Source organism: Halichoerus grypus, chromosome 13 (assembly GCF_964656455.1).
Source record: "Halichoerus grypus chromosome 13, mHalGry1.hap1.1, whole genome shotgun sequence".
Classification (NCBI taxonomy): domain Eukaryota; kingdom Metazoa; phylum Chordata; class Mammalia; order Carnivora; family Phocidae; genus Halichoerus; species Halichoerus grypus.
Window position 1 is genome coordinate 5,041,330 of NC_135724.1, and position 16,546 is coordinate 5,057,875.

At 39.8% G+C, this 16,546-nt stretch overlaps 1 long non-coding RNA gene across 1 annotated transcript in view; it reads left to right on the forward strand.

Annotated features, from left to right (window-relative positions):
- Positions 1–16,546, forward strand: part of LOC118554602 (uncharacterized) — a 219,120-nt gene that overhangs the window by 149,493 nt on the left and 53,081 nt on the right. The gene's annotated exons all lie outside the window — the stretch shown is intronic.

Sequence of the window (16,546 nt, forward strand, 5' to 3'; positions counted from 1 at the left end):
TAAGAGGAGCGGAATGGCACCAGCGTGTTAAGTATGGTGGGCATTTTGGATGGAACCCCTCCCATATCCTCCATTAATCCAGTGCCAGATCACAGCCAGGATGGTGCCTCTCCAGATAAGGGACAGGAGGATCTTCCTCTGGAGGAATTGAAACACCCCAAAGAAAAGACCTACAGATAATGACAACTAGGGATCCCCAACAAAAATAAATCCAGCTTGCCCCTTGTTCCACCACCAATCTGCTGCTCTGCCTGTCCTGGGAACTTCCAATCAGCATTTGGGCACTTCACCCTCCAATATAGAGAGACACACAAGGATTATCAGAAGGCAATAAGACTAAATCAGGAGCAAATAAGTAGAAAAGGGCTGCAAAGAAAACAGGGAGCAGAAAACTATTTCAGAGAGGTCATAATTAAAGCCTCAGGAAGATGAAAGATAATCTCTTCATAAACCAAGAAGAGGATGTTCTTTAAATAATCAAATAACAAAGAAGAACTCTTCTAAATAAGAAATATATAAAAGCCTAAGTACAATATTTAAGGAAACCTTCAGTTTTGGGGCTGAAAGACAGAGAAATGGACACTGGCGAGAAAGGAAGGGAAGTGGGAGGTTGATGCCTGTGGTCCAACATCTGGAAGGGGGAGCCCCCGGAAGAGTAAGCCAGAAACTGCAGGACAGAGTGTCTGCAGAGAACCGTCTCTGGAATGACACAGCCCAGTGGAGAAAACACCCACTCCAGGTTACAGCTCATACATTTCAGAACAATAATAAGGAAAAGTTCTGAAAAACTCCCCAGAGGAGAGAGGGAGGTGAAAGAATCAAAAAAGGAAGACATCAGACTTCTCAACAGTGACACCGGAATCAGAAAGATGAAGTATTTTTGAAATTCATATTTTCAACCCAAACATCTATATTTAAATAGATGGCTGTTCACAAGTGAGGGCAGAATACAGAAATGTGGAAATGTGAAAAGAGTTCACTTCTGCACGTTTTCTCAGGAGAGACGTATTTCCACCAAATGGGAGGTGGGGGGGTACTAAGAAAGAGAAAGACTTGGACGGTGTGGGGACAGAAAATATAACAGCACTGGGCGGGGGGGGAAGGGGCTCGTCAGGGATGGCAAAGCCAGGCTCAGGCCGCCACCGTGCAGCGAGCCAAGGGGCAGCGGGTCCCAACAGGCGCAAACAGAGACAGAGGGAGAAGTAGATGGAAATAGCATTTCCTGATGCACCTGCATGTATGGAAGAATAACGTGGAGACGGTTTTGCACAACTGTCAAAGGGTTTAAAAGGACTGAATAAAACATTCAAAGAGAATGAAAGAAGATGATAAAAGGACACATATATCAACTGTAACTTCAATAAAAAGTGGCATAAGAATGAAAATATAATTACAATGTATATATTGATGAGAAACAGTTATGTGGGTACAACTATATAAATACTAACTTGAGAATGATTAAAAATAAAATTATATTGGCAGGTTAAAGAGAAGAGCATGCAAGTGTGCTAACATTCTCAGTTCTGCAATTTTGGATTGATATCGAGTAACCCTGAATTGTCAGAAAAGCCTTGTTGCGTTGCTATATATATATCTCATTTGGAGATATCAGGGATGGGAAAGAGAGCTGAAAGAGTTGAATGTTCTTTCCTCTGGGGAAAAGAACAAAGTAGGAGATCAGGAGACAAGGAATGTTGTCTTGTTTTTGTTGTAATGCTTCTTGGAACTACTTAAAGTTCAACACTATTTGCAAATAAAATAACTTTAAATAAAATGAACATTAATAAAAGATCAAGTTAAAAAAGTGAACCCAGCATTTCTCAGACTTCAAGATCCCCTAACAGAGCCGGCCTCATGAACAATTATTTGGTCAAAACGTGGAAGTCGCATCCTGCCATGGCATCTGAAATCAGTATGAGTGACTTGTTTGCACTGGACCGTATTGAACGGCAACGTCCAATAAAAATGCAAACAAACAAATCCTAAAAGATGATCTCACATCACTATTACACATCAGGAATTCTTTATTGTGCCTTGCTGATTGGGTTAGTTTCAGCTACCAGGTGTGTCTGAAGGGGAGATCAGTTTGGCTGTGAGGGGACGAGGAGGGTGTGCAGCTGGGGGAAATATTCCCCAGGAGTATCAGTCTCTCGAACTGTCAGCCAGTTCCTGCCAGTAAAATGCAAAGATGAGGATAAAATGGCCTGTGAAAATGAGGGAAAGACTCCTGGATTCAGATTTCAAATGATCATAAATTGTACGAAAGAATCCATAGTTTAAAGCAATTTGTGCTTTTTAATTAAAGAGTAATCTCGATATAATCTACATAGCTATTCTGTGGCACAGCTTTTACTGATCGTTAAATTAATTTTTTTCCTCAGCGAGAATATACTTCTCTTTTATCCCTTGTTGAATTTAGGCCTTTCAGAAAGGGTTGGATCTTTATTACTTCAAATTAGAGTCTTTAATTTCCCCTATAAAACATGTGCAGAATATATATGGGTAAGTATCTCTTCCCTTCCCCATCAAGAGTTCCATGTTCACTGGAAAGCAAAGGCTCTAAACAGGAGGGGCTCAATCGGCAGCCTGTATTTATCCGCTCTACCTGGAGTGCCCGTACTCCTTGTGACGTGAGCGTCTACTGGATACCAGACACAGGAACCATCATGCCATCTGTTTATGTGCAGGTCACCAGCCAACAGATGGTAAACTTGGGTAAGGTGGTTGTTCTATTTTGAGATTTACTGAGAACAGGGGAGTTCATTCCATCTCTGTCTCTGTCTCTCTCTCTAATGCTGGAAACACACTCTTCATTTTCAGATAGCACATACTACTGCTCTCAGAGGCTGTAAGTGTTCATCCAGGAAGGGAGTGCATCATATACCAGTGACAGCAGATGCCTGTGGAAGGTCCGGGACAGAAAGCCTAGGCTCGGGGCAGCATCTGGGAGACCCAAACTTGTGTTTCTGTGACAGGAGTTCAAGCTGGCCTGCTCTCTCTGTTCTGCTGGCAGTCCTATCAAAGACCAAATTTAAATGGTCCCCTTTCCTTATTCTGTTTAGCCTAAAGTTCTCAGCTTCACTAGCTGGAAGCACCGGTATTCAAGCCTTGATGTCCTGAGACCCAACCTCTCCCATGCCCGAAGGTGAAAGATCCCGTCTTTTTATGGCTCTGAGCATCCCCAGAGGTGCTTATCTGTGTCTAAAAGAAACCTATCCTCAGCTTTAGACAACATCCCACCGAACAGTTACCCCCTTGTCACCTGCAGGCTCATTACTCTTATGAAGTGGAAAATTCTCTTTGCATTATGATCGTTTGTGGGTAGAGGGGGGTTTGGCTTGAGTCTCAAGTACTGAGCATGCGTGATGTAGCTCTCTCACATAGCTAGCCAGGTCCAAGTCTGTGACATCCCACAGTCATGTTCTGCTTGAGCTACCCAGGATTGATGGTTGGGTTGGTGCAGGTGCTTCTGGGGCCAGTGATGCCATGGGGACTGTGGCTTCCCAGGAGCACAGGGTGCTGGGGGCCCAGGTCGCCCAGCGGGTCAGGTGCATGCTGCTGCTCTGACCCAGCCAACTATTTAGGCTGCCCTCCCTGTCCTTGCAGCTACCTCTTCTGTGCTTCTCTGGATACCGTGTCTTCACTGACCCTCCGAAGCTGCAGTACTTCCCTGATGGGAGAGGGATTCTTTCTGTACCACATTTAAGCAAGGCGTGTCCCAGAGACATTTCTTAGCTCCACATGGTCACCTCACCCCTGTGAACTTAGTCGTACTTGCTGGAATGAATGGGTTGGGGCAAGTTTGGTCCTGCTGTCCCCAGAATGAACTCTTGCCCTGTGTGCGAGAATCCTCTCAACACACAGGAAATCCCGTGCTGAGGTGCCCAAATGTGCCTCTGCGACCTGGCTCCTCAAGGTGCCACGTTCTCCTGTCCTGACAGTCATGCCTCTAACCCCAAGACCCAGTAGTAGGTAGGCTCTCAGAACCTGAGTGTTCAGTTCAAAACCAGAGCGATCTATATGCTGAGGGTCACAGCTCAACCCTACTGCTGGAAACGTCTGAGTCCCGCAGCAGACAGCTTGCAGAGAAAGGTATGGTGGTGAACTCCTCCTGAGGAGAAGGAGGAGGGTAATTCTGGCCCCATCTTGTCAGGAAGCAGGAGTTTCAAAAGAAATTCCAGTGCCAGCTATTAACTTAATAAAACTATCACCTTGAAATGTCAACATTGGCGTAACAGTTTATAGTTTACAAAGCTGTAGAGAAAACAACCATTTCTTCCTAAATTCAGACTTTTAAAATTCCACAAAAGTCTAACAGGGTCATCTCTGTTGTGTTACAAAAAATTCCTTTTACTTAACTACTTCTCTGTTCCTCGATATGGATTCCATCTTATTTTGATATTCTCATTTTGTTAAATCTAATGTGGAACATTCTCCGGGTAGGCATGCATTGATTAATAATCAAGATACTCATTTCCTGCACATACACAAAAAGTCTTCTAATATTATTACTAAATTCAGGTAGTCAGGCATTCTCTAACTGGCTCCTCTAAAAATACTATAACTGATTAATGGGTTATTTCAGTGAATAAAACTGATTATCTCTGTTTAAACATGTTTGGTGTTGTTATAGGTTTTAAAAATATGCCCAAGGAATAGAAGTCCTACTCCATTAAAAAGCTAACTCATAACTTCTGTTTCTTCCCCTTTCGCATTTAAATATATATGTAGAATTACTGGCTTTTAAAGATCAATCTTAGCATGTAAATGCATTTGTAATGAATATAATTTCTTGCTCTAGACATTAACTTCCCCAGGATCTGAGGATAGCATTTACTGAAGGTTAACTCAGGAAATAATGTTCCCTATGTTGAATGTTGTAAGATATAGTCCAGGGTGAAAAAAATTGCTTTGCTTTGTAGAATTTAAATGAATTTCCATCTTTGTGCTTCCTGACTGAAAATGAAGAAAATTATTTTCCTGAGAGTTTAGAAACATCTTATGTTTGAGATTGTGAACCTGTGGCTCAAGCCTATCCTGGGATTTTAAGGAAATTGTGTTGGGCCGATTCCTGGGGAATTGGGGAGACAGATGTCTGAACATGATGCAGTTTTGTTTGAGGCCATTTCTTAGGCTCCCAGCACTCAGTGGATGCTGAAGAAACACAGTAAAATGTAATGAACCTAGTGTCACAACCTTGCTTCCAAAGGGAGCTCCGTCCAGGTGCGGAGACACGGGGACAGAGCACGGATGCCCACGGGCCTGCTCTGTGTCTGCCTGTCAGCTCTCACTAGCATGAGATCTTAGGCAACTTACTTAACTTACTGGAATTCAATTTCACCACCTGTGAATGGCTCACCTTTTGCTTATTTGTGATTCTTTTCGAGGGATGGAAGTTCTTAATTTTTATGTAGTAAAGCACATCATTTTTCTCCTTTATATTTAATGTTGTTTTAGGTATTGTTTAAGAATTCCTTCCCAGGGGCACCTGGGTGGCTCAGTATGTTGAGCGTCCAGCTCTTGATTTTGGCTCAGGTCATGATGTCAGGGTAGTGAAATCAAGCCTGGTGTGGGGGATGGGGCTCCGTGCTGGGGTGGAACCTGCTTAAGATTCTCTCCCTCCCTCTCCCTTTTCCCCTCCCCCCCAAGAAAATCTTTCCCAAGGTAGAGGTCATGACAAGAAGATCTGCCTGTTTTACCTTCTAAAACCTTAATATTTTGCTTTTCATGTAAGATCTCTGCTCAATCTGAAGTTAATTTCTAAGTAAATGGTGATATTTACTTCCTGATCACTACCCATTTCTTCTCCCATAGGCAACCTCTATCCTAATTCCATGTAGTAAATTTCCCTGTCTTTTTTTCCCTGTTGTTTTTAAAAAACTGTTACATTCCATTGGTCTGTAGCCTATTCTTGCATTAATACTACACTGTCTTAATTACTATATCATTATAATCGTTGGGTAAGATAAACTTTCTAACTTTGTACTTTAAAAAAATAGTGTTTATTTTTTAGAGCAGTGTTAGGTGCACAGCAAAAATGAGTAGAAGGTACAGAGATTTCCCATATATGCTCTGTCCCCTTCATGCATAACCTATCCCATTATCAGCATCACCCACCAGAATAGTACATTTGGTACATTGATGAACCTGTATTCATGCATTATAATTACGTCAAAGTCCATAGTTTGCATTAAGGTTCACTCTTCCTATTGTACATTCTATGGGTTTGGGCAAATGTGTAATGACATGTATCCATCATTATGTTATCATACAGAGTATTTTCACTGCCCTAAAAATCCTCTGTGCTCTGCCTATTCATCTCACCCCACCCCCAACCCCGGGCAACCCCTGATCTTTGTACTATCTCTATACTTTTGCCTTTTCCAGGATGTCACAGAGTTGGAATCATATAGTATGTAGCCTTTACAGATTTGCTTTCTTCACTTAGAAATATACATTTTAGGGTTGTACTTTTTTAAAAATACTGTTTGAGGTATTGTGATACTTTGTATATCTAGATAAAATTCAGAACTAGTTTATCAGTTTATACACACACACATACACACACACATACAAACACATGCACAAATACTTGTTGGAATTTTTATTGGTATACTATTAAATATATAGATCAATTTGGGGAAAACTGCTATGTTTGGAATATTGAGTATGTAATTTTGTCCATTAATTCATTTATATCTTCTTTAATTTCTTTCCATAATGTCTTATACTTTTCTTTAATAGGGATGTTGTGCATTTTACAACTATTTTGGTGTTCTAATTTTCTTTGATAAATTGTATTTTACTAGTAATTGGCCAATTTCACCTAAATTTGGATATTAATTGGTATAAAAATTTTCAAAATATCCTTTTAAAATCTTTCCAACATGTTCAGTTTCTATTAAGATATTCCTCTTTTCATTAACAATATTGATTATTTGGACCTTCTATTGTTTTACCTCTTGATCATTACCATGAGAAGTTTATCATTTGTACTGGTTTTTTCAAGGAGGCGAAGTTTGATTTTGTTGTTCCTCTGTGTTGTATATTTGTTTATAATTTGTATTTTTTATTTTATTATTTCCTTCCTTCTACTTTCTTTGAATGTACTTTTCTGTCCTTTATGTAACTGCCCTGAATACCTTCTCATTAGCTCATTGATTTTCAGCTTGTCTACCCTGGCCTGCTGGGCTGAAATTTCGTCTTTATTTACTTAAATATAAGTTTACTTTTCCTTTATTCTTCCTTTATAATCTCATTAGCGATAGAATGGTAGGTGATATATTTTCTAATATCACACACACACACACACACACGTATATATTAATAGTGACTTACTGAAGTATGATCTCAGGTTTTTAGGAAAAGATTTACTCAAAAAACTGACTTTCTTAAATGAAACTTAGACTGTGACCTTGAGCTCACCATGGATGGACAGATGATTTTTATACCCAGCACCTTTACACAGCAGATAAGACTGTTGAGAACTTTGAAGAAGAATCACATTTGCTTTCACTCTTCCTTCTTCACCAAATTCTCTCCTTTTTCCTCCTTCTGTTCTTCCTCCTCGCTCAGCCTTTCTTTTTCTTGTCATTCTCAGCTCCAGATTTTTCTCTAGATTATGAGATTAATTTTGTGCCTAGAAAGTTACTTGGACTTCAACCAAACACATCTTCAGTTAGTTTTCCATACTGTTAGTACCCTTCCAAAGGCCTACCAACCTTTTCCCATATGTATTTGGTATGATTTGTTGACCAGATCAAACTTCAGCACTAGGTATGCACTTTTCCTCAAAAACAAATTCACAAAAAATGGTATGGTATATAAAAATAGTTTTGGGATATGACTGCCAAGGCTAGTAATAAAAGCCAACCCAGGAACACAGCAGCAGCTGGGACCGGAAGCAGAATGAATTGCTGTGTAGGAACATTTCCTAACTTAGCACTGCAGGGTTGGCTTGGTTGCCAGGAGCAAGCAGAGCAACATGAAGGCTCCGAATCAAATGGCACAGGATGCGGAGCCAGACAGCGAGGAGCTGAGAGGTGAGATGTGCGTAACCACCCTCACCGCCCATATACCTCTCAATCATGTCAATTACAGCAGTTGCTTCTTTCCTCCTTCCAGTATGGAGAAAAAATGTTTCTCTCTACGTGGGTCTTCCAACATCTTTTTTGAGTTCCTCCTTTACTTCCAATCTTGTTTTTCTTTACTTCAGATGAGAAGAAAGATATTGGTAATTTAAGAACAATGCACAATTTCCTAGATAAGGTGGCTCAAAAATGTGAAAAAGGCATTTCACAACTCTGTACTTTCTGACTGATTAGTCTATGAAAAAAAAGTTTTGATGGGGTTCTATTCTTTGTTGGTTTGCTTTTACTCACCACTCTTGTTTGAACTACAACAATGTAACATTATGTTAGATAAAATGCTTAAACTGTAATTTTCTGTCTAGTATTTTAATATCTTAGACTTTGGTCTCCAAAATAATTATTACCATGTGATTGGGAATCTACTCTCCATAGTATAGTGCGACAAACCCATTAAGGGATACAGTATAAGCTATGTTGACTAACTTAAAAAAAGTCCAGAAATTCCACCCAATCTCACTCAGTATTGCAACTTATTTACCTTTATATATTTGCACAAATGAGTTCCCTGATTATCTCCCATAATTAACACATCAGACTAAGTAATGCCCCTTCAAAAGCAATCACCTGAGGAGTCTATACTTTCCTCTGGAGATGTTTCAGTTCAGAACATGACATGTAGATCTTCTGGGATGACCCTCAGAACATTAGCAAACCCCTTCCAGTATTCATAGAGACAGTAAGAGTTACAATCAGAGAGTGAATTTGAGACCTGGACAGATTCAATGAAATAAAACCAATATATCAATAAAACCAACTGTACTAAATAATTAGAACAATCAAGCCAAACAGCATAGTTTTTGATTAGTAAAACTGGGCAAGTAAAAGTAATAAAATTCATGTATTTATTATGTTGTTTACGTACTGTTCCACAAATAAATTCTTTTAAGTGAATTTTACATCCATTTGGGAGAATAACAGCCCCATTTGAATAACTATATAGCTTTCACATGAGCATTCTAAAGGATAATACAGTTTTAAGACACATCCTTCACTTAGAAAAAGTGTTTTATGGGGTATCATACTGTGTGCTGGGAGATTGAAACAAGACCTGCAGGATTGAGAAGGGCTGTGTTTGAGTCACCTGAAATGCACTCTGTCTTTGGTTATTTTCATGTTGGTTGCAGTTTCAGCTGAACTCTGCATAGTCCCTATGCAAGTACCTTGGACAGCAGCATGAGCTCACCACTTTGGTAGGGACTTTTTTTAACATTTTGAGTGCCTTTTGGATGTGCAAGAAATAAAAGCTCTCATGATGAGAAGAGACATTAAAAATAACTCCCAAAACTCCTTTAGATATGTGATTGTCTTTAATAAAATAAATGGGAGCACTGCAGGGACACCCACACAATTTGAACTCAAATCAAAGGCAGATCGTCATCAATTGAACTCTGGCTCTGAGGACATTACCGTTCATTAAAATGCCACTTTTTCTCTGTTATAGTGCTGGGTATAGGGGTACTGCAGGGTCTCTGGCATTAACAGGTAAAGACTCTGCAAGTTTTGTCCTAATTTTTTTTAGACTACACATAGCACAGACATTTATGAACAGAATCCATTCCAAAAATGCTCTTTTCAGAAAAAAAAAAAGTCCTCAGTCTTGTACATTTTCAGGAGAATTGAAAAGTTTATATTGTGTAGTGATTAAATGCAGATAAAGCAATTCATTTTCCCTGTGTTGTTTGGAATACAGTTTGCTGTAAAAGATAATCCCACAATTTATAATCTGGACATTTTATTATTAGGCTTTAGTAGGCTTTTATAAAATGGACTGGACATTTAGTAATTATCTTCTCCTCCTCTTAAGCCCTTTGATACTTCCCAATCCCTGCCCCAGAGTGACCTCTGTAGGGAAGTTGGCTGGCTGCCACCGAGTGGGCATTATTCAGAACACAGAAAACAGCACTGAGAGGAGTGTGCATCCTATAGGCTCATCCAAAACAGAATCTCTTCAGTGTGCTTCCCCCAGTTGCCTTTGGGGTCCAATTCAAAATTAATACTCTGTGCTTCAAGCAGATGGAAAGACAAAATCAAAGCAAAATTCTAATTCTTAAGAATATTTTCGAAATGGGGATTTTTTAATGGATCCTGATGTAAATAAACTAAACTGTACTATACATGTACATGAACAGACATCTCCTTATGGATTAATTATGGAAGCGAACACCCACATAAGGGGCTTTGTTATGTCCTACACCACATATGTTTAGGGAGCACAAGGTATAAATAGAATTCATGCTCATTCTTATGTTAGTATAGATTTAGAGATTACTAGTCAACTACTGATTCATGTAAATAATTTCTGTTTGTTTCTTACGTCACAGGGTAAAAATAAAGAACTGAATAAAAGGTTTTCAGACCCACACACTTAATTAGAATACTTTGCTACTCCTCAAGGTTTTTACAAAGTAGAAGTGTGTATTTTTGGAGAAACTATTAGTTCTCAACAAATAAAATTCTTTTATTTTTGCCATGCTAAATATAGCATATTATAAATGGGTTTGTTAGCCTTTTTATACTTCAATACCTGGAGAAGAATTTAGATTCAGAATGTGGGGTGCGAATCATTCAGAAAGAGCACATATTGCTCTAAGGAATTCCCTCAAGAATAAAATAAAAATTATTTCATTTATTTATAAATTATCCACAGTACAGAAAGCAACTGGAGAACAGAAGCCTATGTGGTGCTGGGCCTAGAGAGTCAACCAAATTTTCCTTCCTACCACAAGTGGGTACAAGACAGTGAAAAAGAGCTCAGCTGGAGGGAAGATTGGGGGAGGCAGGTGTCTTAATCCTGTAAGTCAAGGCAGAGAAAAGAGGAAGTGCTTTCCGAATTTGAGCAAAATTTTTCTTTCCTGCAACATTCCCACAGTGCTCTTAAATTTGCCTTCTCTTGAAAAATCGAGTATCTATCGTTTTAATCCTTTTGCTGCCCTAGGTGATGGAGATACAATGGTGAGATCGACTTGGGCCTCTGTTTTCATGAGCTTACAGGGCCCCACATGCATGTGTGTGTGTGTGTGTGGGGGGGTGTTTCAGACAATAGGATGTAGTGTAAAAATCCCCTGGGAGTGGAGGGGGGGTTCTAGTTCTGAAAGCAGAGGTCCCCACCCAGCCTGTGTTTGTGTAGGAGGCCAGTGGCTGAGTTCAGCTTCTTGGAGAAAGTGATCAAGCTGAGACCTGGGATATACACTCTGGCCCAGCAAAGATAGTGAGGAAGAGTATCCCAAGCAGAAGGAGCAGCAAGACCAGAAGTCTGAAGACAGGGCAGAATATGTTTTTGAGGAATGGCTGGAGCCTGTAATATATTGGGGTTGGTGGCTGAGCAGTTTGGGGATGGAGGGACTGGTAAGAACAGAATGTGGAGGCCAGTGAGGGGTTTTGTAAGACCAGGAAAGAAATGCACACTGAATGAGTCAGTAACTTTTGAAGGATATGAAGCAGGAGAGACACAATTAGAACCAGATTTCAACAACTCGTTCTTTTGCCCTCTCCCTGTAATCCTTCTAATATTTGAAGACAACTAACCTGCTCCATCCCCATTTCATTCTTCATGTGGGATGGTCTTCCAGAACTTTCATCAACATGATCACCTTCTTCTGAGCCAATTTATTTGTTTCTGTTCCTCTTACAATAGACAATCCAAAGCAGAATAAGCTGTCTATAGCATAGTAGGATTTTGCTACCTCTTTTTCTTGGGTATTACTCTTTTATTAGAAAAGATTAAAATTGCTATGTATATTGTTTATTCATTTTGAGCTTATAGTAGACTAAAATAAAATCAACATTTTTTTCTAAGTGAAATTGACGTTCAGTCATCTCTCCTGCCTTATATGAATAAGATTTCACATATCCCCGTTAAATGTCATGTTAATGGTGTCAGTCCATCATTCATGTCTATCAGGATTGTTTGGAATCTTGGCTGTATCATTTGAGGCACTGGCCATCCGTCTCAGCCTGTGTCAGCTGCGAATTTAATAAGCATGATTCCTACATCTTCATCCAACTAGCAGCTGCTCTCTAGAGCTTCCTCTCCAGGTTGATAGGAATCGTATTTTCTACCTCGATTTACTCAGCCAGATATAAATCCAATCAAGTATTTTCCAAAGCACATCTCCTTAAAAGATTCAAAATATTGTAAAGAACTTGGCCAAGTGTCTTACTGAAATCAATTCACATGATTTCTTTGGTATTCTCTGCATCTTCTAGTGAAGTAAACCATTTGGAAATGGTTTTACTAAAGAGCATATAACACATTCTGGTTCCAAGTAAGCATTTTTTTTTTTTTTTTTACTTTTATAACGATCTGTTAAAAGTACTCCTAAAACTTTGTCAGGCAGCCACATCAATCTTCCTGCCTGTAGTTTTTGGATTGGGTTATTTCTCCCTACCTGGAACGATCCATCCGCCATCTCCAGTCTTTGGCAGCTCTTTTGTCCTCCATCATTTCTTGAGAATTACCAAGTGGTGTGGTCTCTTCTCACACTGGCACTTCTCACACTGGACTGTAATGGATAGTTAACTTCTCTCCACATCCACCTTCTGCCCATGACTGACCTTAAACTCATGAACCTATCCATGCTTAAATACAGTGTAGTTTTGGAGGACATACTCAGATAGGCATCACTTCCATACACAGACAGTATCACAGTTAGGTTTAACTTCCTTTTTTGGTAAAATCAATCCTTGTCATTCACCAACCACGTCAGACATCTTAATGGTTTGTCAGTTGTAAAAGTTAGTTATGAGATGGAAAACATGGATTTTGTTTGGAATGACTATAGTCAAAATTTATTTTCCATTTTAATTCATTTATTGCAGTTGAATTACTCAGTTGTTACACTCTCAAAAAATATATCCACTTAATAGAAGCTTTATTTTAAACCACATATAACATAAATAATAAATGTGTCTTATTAAAATACATTTTATTAAGCTAAAATTATATTGTGCCATCTTCCCTTTTGTAGTTTCTGCCGGAGTTGGTCCATGTAATAATTCTTTGCATCCTGTTCCAATAGAGAGGAAACCCCCATATAAAGGAGATGATCAGAATGCACAAAAGGGTGGGTGTGAAGTTTGGCTCAAGAGTAAGGCTGTATTTAATCAGCAAGGAACTCTGTCCGTTCATGCTGTAATAAATACAGGTGCATCACGCTGTGGTGGGGCATGAAGCCTAGACTGTTCCCAAAACACCTCCTCTCCTCCATCTCTAACACCATTGTCCTGGTTCTGGCTTAACTTAGTTTGAGGGATTATTGGGAGGAATTAAACATATTATGTATAAAAGGCAGGCACACAGTCGTGGCTAATATCTGATTATTGTTTACTGCCACTAAATCCTCTCTCTAAATAGTACAGCCAGAAAGAGAGGGATAGCTAAACAGACTAGCAACGAAAAAGCACAAAAGAGAGAAAACAGATACCCTAATCGGTCAGGTGCTAGGTGGTGTTGTTGTAATAGGAGATTAGAAAACTGAGAAGAACCTGTCTTGATTCCCACCTCTTCTGTCCAGGAATTGAGTCTAAGAGTCAAAAATGACAAATCAGAGAGAGCCCTTCTGGACATTTGATGAAAATGGAGTTAATGTTGCTATCAAAGCTTCTGCCTGGGTATCCTGTCCGGTGTTGTCTGTGGGCGTCTACTGCCAGATGATGACTTTCCTTGGGTGAGCGTTCTTGAGTCCTCATGTGGCCACACTCTACTGGGTGGGGACAAGTGGGGGTTGTCTTGAGGTGGCTGTCATGCCATCTGCTGCTGTCTGGAGGGGCCCATTAGTGCGTTCAAGTACCTTTCGCATTTCCCTCTCATGTCTTGACCGCTTTCCAGCTCCCAGCTCTTGTCAGTTGTTCACACCTTGGTGGGATGCAGAATTCTTCCTGCCAGAGGGTTATTAGCTTTGTGTAGAAGTCAACAGTCTGGGATTGAAGCCACTTCAGAAAGAGGAGTTAGGTTGGGAAAAAACCAGTCTTTGTGTGTGTGTGTGTTTTGACTCATTTAAAAAAAAAAAAAAAAAAAAGAACAAACAGAAAAAGAATTAGTTCTCAAACTTTTGTTCAGCCTCTAGAAGAATTCCTGGTGTAGTGAAGCTGAGCATCAGGTCTCTAAAAAGAAAGCTACTGATAACCAGAAGAGAGTATTCTAGCCGATTCTGTAAGCAGAGCATACAGTTTACATCTGTTTGCTTATCCAAAATCCATTCCCCTTTCTTCCTTGCAAACAGAATTACCTTTATCTGGTACCTCACCCTCCTCTACAATGTAAGACATGTGTAATAATTAATATTTAAAAGGAAAAAAGGAAAGAAAATAAGATAATAACTTTAACCTCTGGATGAAGGAGAAAAACAGAGAGAGAAAGAAATTACCCTGAGTTGATATAATGATGTTGAGTGCTATGGTTGGCAAAATAATGCCCCCAACAGACACCCACATCCTAATCCCTGAAACCCATGACTGTTAGGCGACATGGCCAAGGGGAGCTCCAGGTGCTCGTCAGCTGACCTTAAACTAGGGAGGTTCCCAGGCAGCCCCGATGTAATCACAAGGGTTCTTCTAAGTGGAAGAGGGGCAAAGAGTGAGTGACATGACACAAGAAAGACAACCCCCTTTGCTGGTTGTGAATATGGAAGAAGGGACTGCAAGCCAAGGGGAGCAGGTGGCCTCCAGCAGTTGGAAAACGCAGGGGAAACGATGCTTTCCCTTTGCCCCCAGAAAGGAACACAGCCCTGACAGCACCTTGATTTTAGCCCAGGGAGACCTGAGTTAGCACAGTTTTAATAGAACTGAGGGAACGGTGGTAACTTCTACGGAGACTGTCCCCTGACACACTCATTCAGTGTGTCCTTCCTCAAGTGCACTATGCTGGCCCCACCCCATAGCTCTTGTCTGCTCTGGCTTCTCTGCCTGGAAAGCTCTTCCTCCCCTCCACATATCTTGGCCCCTTCCTTGCCCTTCACGGCTCTGCTTCAAGGTCATCAGCACCAGAGGCTTCCCAACCACCTGATCTACAATAGGTTCTTTCTCCCACCCGTTACTTTTGCTTCCTCTATCCTGTTCTTTCCTTCCCAGCATGCATTAAAAATTCTAAGCTATATATGATTATTCTCCAGTTTGTGATCTATTTTCACCACTAGACTGAGAGATTCATGAGGCTGGGAACTGTATCTCTTGTTTTCTGATGTGTACCCAAAGCTGACGCAGCATCTGGTCCATAGCTGTGCAGAAGTATTTCTCAATTTCAAAAAAAAAAAAAAAAAACCACACCCACAAAACCCTTAAAATTAATTTAAATTAACTTTACATTAGTTTTCCTTTGGAGCTACTGGTTATATGATGTTTACCGATCTGTGACTTTGTACCTAACTATGATAATGTTAAGAATATTTAACATAAGGTAGAAAACTTCCCTTCATCTAATTTTAAAATTTTTTGCTATTTTTAAAAAATATTTATTTATTTATTTTAGAGAGAGAGAGCATGAGCAGGGGGAGAGGCAGAGAGACAGAGAGACAGAGAGAGAATCCTCAAGCAGACTCCCCACTGAGTGCAAAGCCCAATGCACTGCTGGATCCCAGAACCCTGGGATCATGACCTGAGCTGAAGGCAGATGCTTAACCTACTGAGCCGCCCAGGCGCCCTTCTTTGCTATTCTTAACACGTATGCTTTTTCTGATTCAGCATAACAATCATTCTATTATATTCTCTAAAAATCACATGGAGATTTTGATTGGTATTAAAGTCAACATGTGAATTAATTTGGGGAGAAATCCTTATTCTTCCATGGTGCTGCCTTCTCATTACATGTCACAGTAGGGTTCTTTTTTTATTCAAGTATTCTTTTAATCCCTCAGTAATGTTTTATAGTTTTAAATAAAGGTTTTTAATCCTAAATTTTTGGTTAGGCTTATTTTTTTAAAAGATTTTATTTATTTGAGAGAGAAAGAGAGAGATCATGGAGCACAAGCGGGGGGAGGGGAGGCAGAGGGGAAGAGGGAGAGGGAGAAGCAGACTTCCTGCTGAGCAGGGAGCCCTATGCAGGGTTTGATCCCAGGACCCTGAGAGCATGACCTGCGCAAAAGGCTGATGCTTAACCACTTAACCAACTGAGCCACCCAGGTGCTCCTTTGGTTAGGCTTATTCAGTGGTATTTTATTACACATGTTTTTAAAACATGTATAATAAACTGACTTTTTTAACTATTTTTTTTACTATTACATTTTCTAATTGTTTTTTTTTACTATTGATATTCTGATTTTTTTTTTTTACTATTACATTTTCTAATTGTTAACTACAGATATGTAGAAAGAGATTTTGGTCTGTCTCCTTTGGTTCAGCTGCATAGTTGAACATTTTTATAAATTCTAAGGGATTATTATTTTTTTAAGATTTTATTTATT